Raw genomic sequence first — 6784 nt, 5'->3', positions numbered from 1 at the left:
AAAGCCAAAACACCGAATCCATATCCGAGAGAAGTGCAAACATCTAAGTATTTAGTGTTCTTGCGATTAATTGCTGCAGAAATGGCGTGACCTGGTACGAAGTGGCGTGACTTAGCACTGGTAAACGGAGAGACCCCAGTGACATCGAAACAAACATCCTTCCCATCTATCCAATTATAAACCATGATGTCCGCTGGCCGAAAATCCTTATTATTGATGACACCCAAAGAAACCTCTTTTCTAGCCACAACCCCAGCTCTGTAACACATGTCTGCCAGAATATCTTTTACTAAATCATGTCTGAATTTAAGCCCGACCTCGCTAGCACAATGGATAGCGTGGTCTCCAAAGATATCCATGAGTTTGCCACAACAGGTACATTTATTACCTTCCTCAAAAAGGGGTATAGCTAAACGATATTGTAAGACCGAGCTAAACTGCCTGGAACCAACTGCCTGGTTGAGCCCAGGAATAGGTATTGCCTTAAGAAAATCCATAGCATGATCAGATTTATTACATTTCCAAACAGTAGCTTCACGTGTAGAAAAAGAAAAGCGAGTAAGTACCTTTTCCCTGATAGCTCCAAAGTAGATAGCAGCCAATGACTTCATGTAATGAGGGGCGGCATCATTAATGTTGAAATCAGAGAGGGGGATCTCACAAGCTTGTGTGAAACTCTGTAAAGTAGTATGGAAACAAGGCATAAGTCGGTTGTAGCAGGCAGCCTCAAAATAGAATTCTGCAAATGCTGGGTCTGTGCCTGAGATGCTTATTATTATTATTATTATTATTATTATTATTGTTATTTCCTTCATCTCATGAAACTCCTCCGTTTGAGCAAACCCTGGTTTTCCATATTTTCTCAAATATCGCTCAAACGGTCAAAAGCCAAAAAGTCAAATGGTCATATGGCCGACTAGGCGTCTCACATAAATATTAAAATATTATTATTTTAATATTTTTTAGAATTTTTGTTCCACAAGCTAAGTTTTACTTGATCGTTCGAGCAAAATCGAGAATTTCAGCCAAAGATCAAACTCTTCCGAAAATCCAAAATGTTGCTCGAACGCGCGCCAGAAAATATCAAAATTCTCAGAATTGAGACACGGACACTATGGTGATACGGGCATGCCACCTTGACCGTCTAAGGTCGACCCTTAGGCTTGCAAGGAAATGGTTCCATATACTTTAACAACTTTGACCTAATATCTCTTTATTGAGTTCAAACTCTTTCCAACCAACTACCAGCTGGTCACACGACCACCAGGAGCCGGTTTCATATCCCTTGGTCTTTCCCTCATCTCTATATAATTAGGTTTTATTGCCTAATGCTCAGACGAGCACTATTTCAATAAATGATTAAACAAGCATTTCATCATTTTTTCACCAACTGGTCTACAAATGACTTTGGTGCATGCTCACTCGAGTACCTGGACGTTACATGGTTGACCATCCTCCCACATAGCCGGTCCCTCTCTCACTTAGTGATTGATTTTCAGAAAAGCGGGACAATATAAATAGTTGGTGGGATGAAAATTCTCCACCCTCTTGTATTTCTGCAAACCTCAGTTAACTGAGATAGTTTAATAAATTGGCCTTCAAAAAAAAAATAAAAAAATTATTACTTCTCCTTTTGGGTCGGTCAATGGACTAGCCCGACTACTTGGACGGGCTTACGGAGCTTGTCAAGAATGTAATGTTGAAAAAGAAAAAAGAAAACAAAAAAAACTTTGAATATTATGGACTTTCCCACCTGATGTTCAGAAGTGGACGGGAAAGGACTTTCATCATGTAGAGTTCAGTTTCTTCATCCTTGGCTGATTTTTGGAGAAGTGCAACGAACTCCTCCAAACTCGAACTAGTACTGAAGAAAAAACACAGATAATCAAAGAATTTTGATGAGAAATGAGTGAGAAATCGAAGATCTAGGGCTAAATTTTCCTGTCGCTATTTCTCTCTCCTCCCGTTTATTGAGAGAAATTTGATTTAAAAAGAATGGAGTTACGTTTTGTTTGCAGTATCTGTATTTCTTTCTACGATTACAGAAGATTCTATTTGTTACTTCATCATCATCTCCATGGTTTAATTCAATGGTTGGAAACCAAGCATTATCTCAACCTTTTTCTGTCAATTTTTGAGAGGATTTGATGTAGTTGACAAGATTAAATCCAGCGTTGAATCGGTTTGTCCTGGTGTTATTTATTGCTCTGATATTCTGGTTCTTCTGCAAGAGATAGTGTTGCTCTGGTAAATCCTTCTTCCATTTCTTGACTATTTCTTCATTTAGGGTTTGATTATCTTTTCATTTTCTTCAATTTTGAGTTTCATTTTCTTCAATTTTGAGTTTGGTTTTGGTTTTTGTGGATTGTTGGAATTGCAGAGTGGTGGACCTTTCTATCCAGTTCCTTATAGGAAGGAGAGATGGTCTTATTATATCTCACCCTGAAATTGCTAAAGTGGAGCTTCCAGCACCAACTGATGATCTCTCTGTCATCCTGCTCAAGTTTTTCACTAGATATTTCAACGAACAAGAAACAGTCAGTCTTTTGGGTAAATTTACTAAATCCTAATTTATGATCTTTCTCCTAAAATCATATTTCTTGAATTCAACCGGAGTTTGTTTATGCTTGAGTAGTGTTTAGTTTGTAATTCTGAATGAAATTTGTGTATGGGGTTTCTTTTCTTTTTTAAATTGTGTATGGGGTTTCACTTGACAATGTTTGCTTATTATCATACAGGTGCACCATGGCTGTAGCCTCCCCCCCTATTCTTGTAAAACCTTTAGTTGTTAGTAATTCACCCTTTAGTCCACCAGGTCCAAAGAATTTAGTCCACCAAATCCCAAATATGTACCTTCCAAAATCTATCGGTTGTTTCCTTTGCAGAGTAGGAAATGAAAGGAGAGGCGGAAAGGAAAAGTTTAAGGGGATGCAATATTTAGCCCAGCACTTTCGCTAGTTAGTCTGGCACGTCCATTTATTTAGTCTGCAAATAGAAATACGTTCTGTTCCTAGCCCACTCATCTTTTGGATAACTTGATCAGTACTCTTCTTCTGCATTGTGTGACCATGAAAAGAATATAATTGGCAAGTATTTTACTTCTTTTGCACTTAAAATTCTTTAGTTTACTACTAATCCATTGTTGTTAGGTGTTGTTTTTTGTTTTCCGTGTTATGCTCATATTTGTTGTTGTTCATTTGATAATTGAAGGAGCCCACAGTTGTTCACTAAGTACGCGATCCCTTTCCAATTTTTTTTTTCTTTTAGCTACCCCTAGTTTGAATTTCTGGCTCCACCACTGTTTGTGGCTATGTCCTGTTCACTGAATAGTGGATGATAATGGTGAAAGTAGTTTAAGAGTACTTCAACCAATCTTCTTTACCTAAAATGATAAACGAACTTTCAGCTAACCAAAAAGCCTTCGTTCACACTTAAGCCATGTCCGAGTTCTCATTTTTGGATACCATTAAACGCATTGCTTTCGTTCTTTCTTTTTTGATTTGCTTCTTTGAAGTTCTGCTGCTTTTCTTTTCAGTTCTTTCGTTAATGTAATCATTATGGAGCTGATATGATATTTTTTGAGGTGCAGGTGTTTTCAAAAGTCTGGACTGGTGGTGTGGCGTATTGCTGGTGGGTCATGAATGAGCTGATGGTAGAGGTTATGATATTACATGGTGATGGACTAGCTGTAACTTGACATAGGTGAGTTCATGGTTGTTGGTAACTAACTGAATTGTTGGAACTACCACTCGTCTCTGTACGACCAGTCCAATTAGACCTTCCATAGTTCTTTGATAGCAACTAGTTTAATCTACAACTGTTTACAATCATAAATGTGGTCCTGATGTTTAAAAGCGTGTGCAGTTGAATACTACAGGTGATTGTGGTGTATCGGACCTTAATACCTAATTTTAGGAATACTTAGATAGTTTGGCTTATGTACCATGTGAAGTGGTGACGCAGCGAATGCAGGTACAAGGCACCAAAATATCTCGGAGTTCTATTGTCATGAAAGAAAATGTCTGGCAGAAATCTGGAGGAAAAATGTATGTAAACTACTCCTGAATATTTCAGGCAGGCTCCTCAATTTGGAAACAACAAGGTGTGGGGGTGGGGGTTGTATACTGGGTATGTTTTAGTGGATCCGTCGACTCTATCTTGATAATCGTTTGTCTTTGTCATAGTAAAACAAAGAAGTAACTTTAGAAAGTAATATAAAGCACTAGATTCCTTATGCTGATTCTTGCTTTACTTTTTATCTTCTCAGTCGATGTTGTTAGTCACTATGCTTTTTGGAAATGTCGATACAACTACATAGATAACGGGCATGTCAGTGGTATCTTACAACTACATGGATAATGGGCATTTCAGTGGTATCTTGTATACCCTCTACTGTCTGATATATTGTAATTATAGCCCATTCCAGTTTTATAGTGCAATGATGATTTGGTTTTCTGGTTGTAACTTTGTTCTTTTCTTGGGCCAAACTCCACGAATTAGCAAATTTAGTAAATTAGGAAGAAACAAAAGTAGAAATTTAATATCCTGGCTGTATTCGAGTAACTCTTTTGCTTTCTTAAGTAGTTGATATCTGGTCAGTGAATACCAATACATTGGTGTCAAGAATTTGCTCAGTTGTTTCAGAAAATGATTAAAAAACTTGTTATAAGCATATCATTTTGACTGCTGATTCTTTGTTGGTTGCTCAATTATTTGTCATAGAGATGCTGCTGGTCTTATGGTATGTATCTACTTAGTATACTGGAAAACCTCGGTCATTATGGTATTGAAAATTTTGTACGTAGATGTAATATGGATTGTGCCATGCTACTACTTGTTTAGGCGTCGACTTCGTTCATATATTGACAGATTCTAAGTTCGGCAACGTTGAAAATGTAGGATGATTGCACTTCTTTGTTGTAGCATTAGAGGATTATATATTCTGAGCTAATTCACTAAGTTCTCAGTTGGTGAACAATTTGGATGATCTCTGACTATGGATGTTTATGCTTGTCTCAAATTGGTCGTTTGTATGTGCAGGTTACATTTTATGAATCCCTGAAGGATTTTGCTGAATATGGGAAGCAAAGATGGTTGCCTAATTCAGATACTCAACCTAATTTTGTCAAGGGGTTACTACTAGGGGGATTGGCTGGTGGTAAGTCTCTTGCATGAACAATTTAACTTTAACTGTTACGCAACTTTTAATTTTGAAATTCAATTCCCGTTTTTCATTTTTTTGTTCTTCAGATGCGTGTATGCTAGCAAAGAATCTTTCTTTATGATAGTTGCAATTTCGTTGTGTGGCTGTTCTTCATTACTGCAATGACATTGCATTTCACCCCTCTTCTTGGTTTTATTGCATATCTCTTTACCCTGCTGGATTTCATCCAAACAAGACCAAGTACAAGGTCTGATTGTGAGGTAAAGCTGGACATAATCAGTTTGCAATATTGTGAAGGCCTATTTATATTTTCAAAGACGTAGTTAGTACTATCTCTTTGGGTTCTTACATCCTACGTCTTTATCAAATAATTACTTACAGGATGGGTTAAATTTGAAATATACAATCTTTAAATGCTATCACTTTGCAAAGGCGGTGGCTACGATTTGGATGATTGAAGGTGGAAGGGGTTTGTTCAGAGGCAGTGTACCTAGAGTCATATGTTCCAGCCTCTGCCCTCACATTCATGGCTGTGGAATTCCTCGGAGATACTTTGGAACTGAAGCAGACAGTAAATGAATTTACAAATTTATCAATGGAGAAAACAAGTACAACCTTGTTCCAGCCTCCACCCTTACATTCATGGCGGCGATATTTTTCGGATCTGAAGTAGACAGCAATGAAGTTACGAATTTGTCAATAGGTAAAACAAGTACAACCACAACCTTACCGGAGGTAGTCTAGAAAACCTTTCCATCTTACTTTACCCTAACCAGTTTCTATACAAGGACTGTTATACCTTTCTGTATCATATTTTGGATCCTTCTTCTATAAGCAAATATGTTAAAAATTTTGTGAAGCAAACTAGTCCTACTTCTGGCTTCTGCTTGGGGAGAAACAGAATGACTTCTCTACTTATGGTTTATATTGGTTAAAAAAGTTCACCACCCAGTCCGGCCCAAGTTATGATTCCTTAATACCGACTGACCCACCTTGTTAACGGATGAATCGCTTTTCTTTATTTACTAGGAGTATTTCTTTCTATGATACAAAATCCTTTTCTGACTACACCTTTCTGAGATTAATCTCCTCTATATATACCTCATTCCCCTATGCTTAGTTTTCACACAACCTCATCGCTTTTCTCCTCTCGCGAACTTACTCTTCGATTAACTTTTTTTTTCTTCGATCGTCGTGGCTAAGTTTATAATTTATGTGTAAACTCTCAGTGATTTGATAGAACTAGTGTGGAGATGTATGAGCATGGTGTGAGTTGCTCATACAGAGATCCTGGTAGATAGAGATATATAGTAGTGGTGGAGCAAGATTGTTTCTCCGTAAACTTTAGTTTCTTATTAATTTGCTTACTCTCACTTTTACGAATGGTGTTCATCTGCCTTTTTATAGGCTACAACAACTTGAACTATAAGTATACATGACTTGCAATTGTACAAAAATAATCTAATATTCTGGACACTTTGGTTTTCTCTAGACATTTCTTGTTCACACCATATGAACCGACTTTAGCAAACACAAGTTTGTTCCCGACTATTCTAACTTTAAACATTAGATAATTATGTTTACTTTGCACAATTACAAATCATAATAATATTCCAAAAG

At 37.2% G+C, this 6784-nt stretch overlaps 1 long non-coding RNA gene across 2 annotated transcripts; it reads left to right on the top strand.

Moving 5' to 3' along the window:
* The first annotated feature begins 1746 nt into the window (after positions 1-1746).
* LOC113349064 lies at positions 1747-6445 on the top strand. Of its 2 annotated transcripts, XR_003359921.1 has the most exons (7): positions 1747-2247; positions 2381-2550; positions 3590-3702; positions 3865-4128; positions 5041-5158; positions 5251-5424; positions 5546-6445. It is a non-coding gene; the product is annotated as an uncharacterized LOC113349064 (long non-coding RNA). The 2 variants fall into 2 exon arrangements; XR_003359920.1 differs by having other exon boundaries at positions 3590-4128.
* The last annotated feature ends 339 nt before the right edge of the window (positions 6446-6784 follow it).

Source organism: Papaver somniferum, chromosome 2 (assembly GCF_003573695.1).
Source record: "Papaver somniferum cultivar HN1 chromosome 2, ASM357369v1, whole genome shotgun sequence".
In the NCBI taxonomy this organism is placed as follows: Eukaryota; Viridiplantae; Streptophyta; class Magnoliopsida; order Ranunculales; family Papaveraceae; genus Papaver; species Papaver somniferum.
The sequence above is the reverse complement of the archived record's forward strand: the minus strand, read 5'-3'. Positions and strand labels throughout refer to the sequence as shown.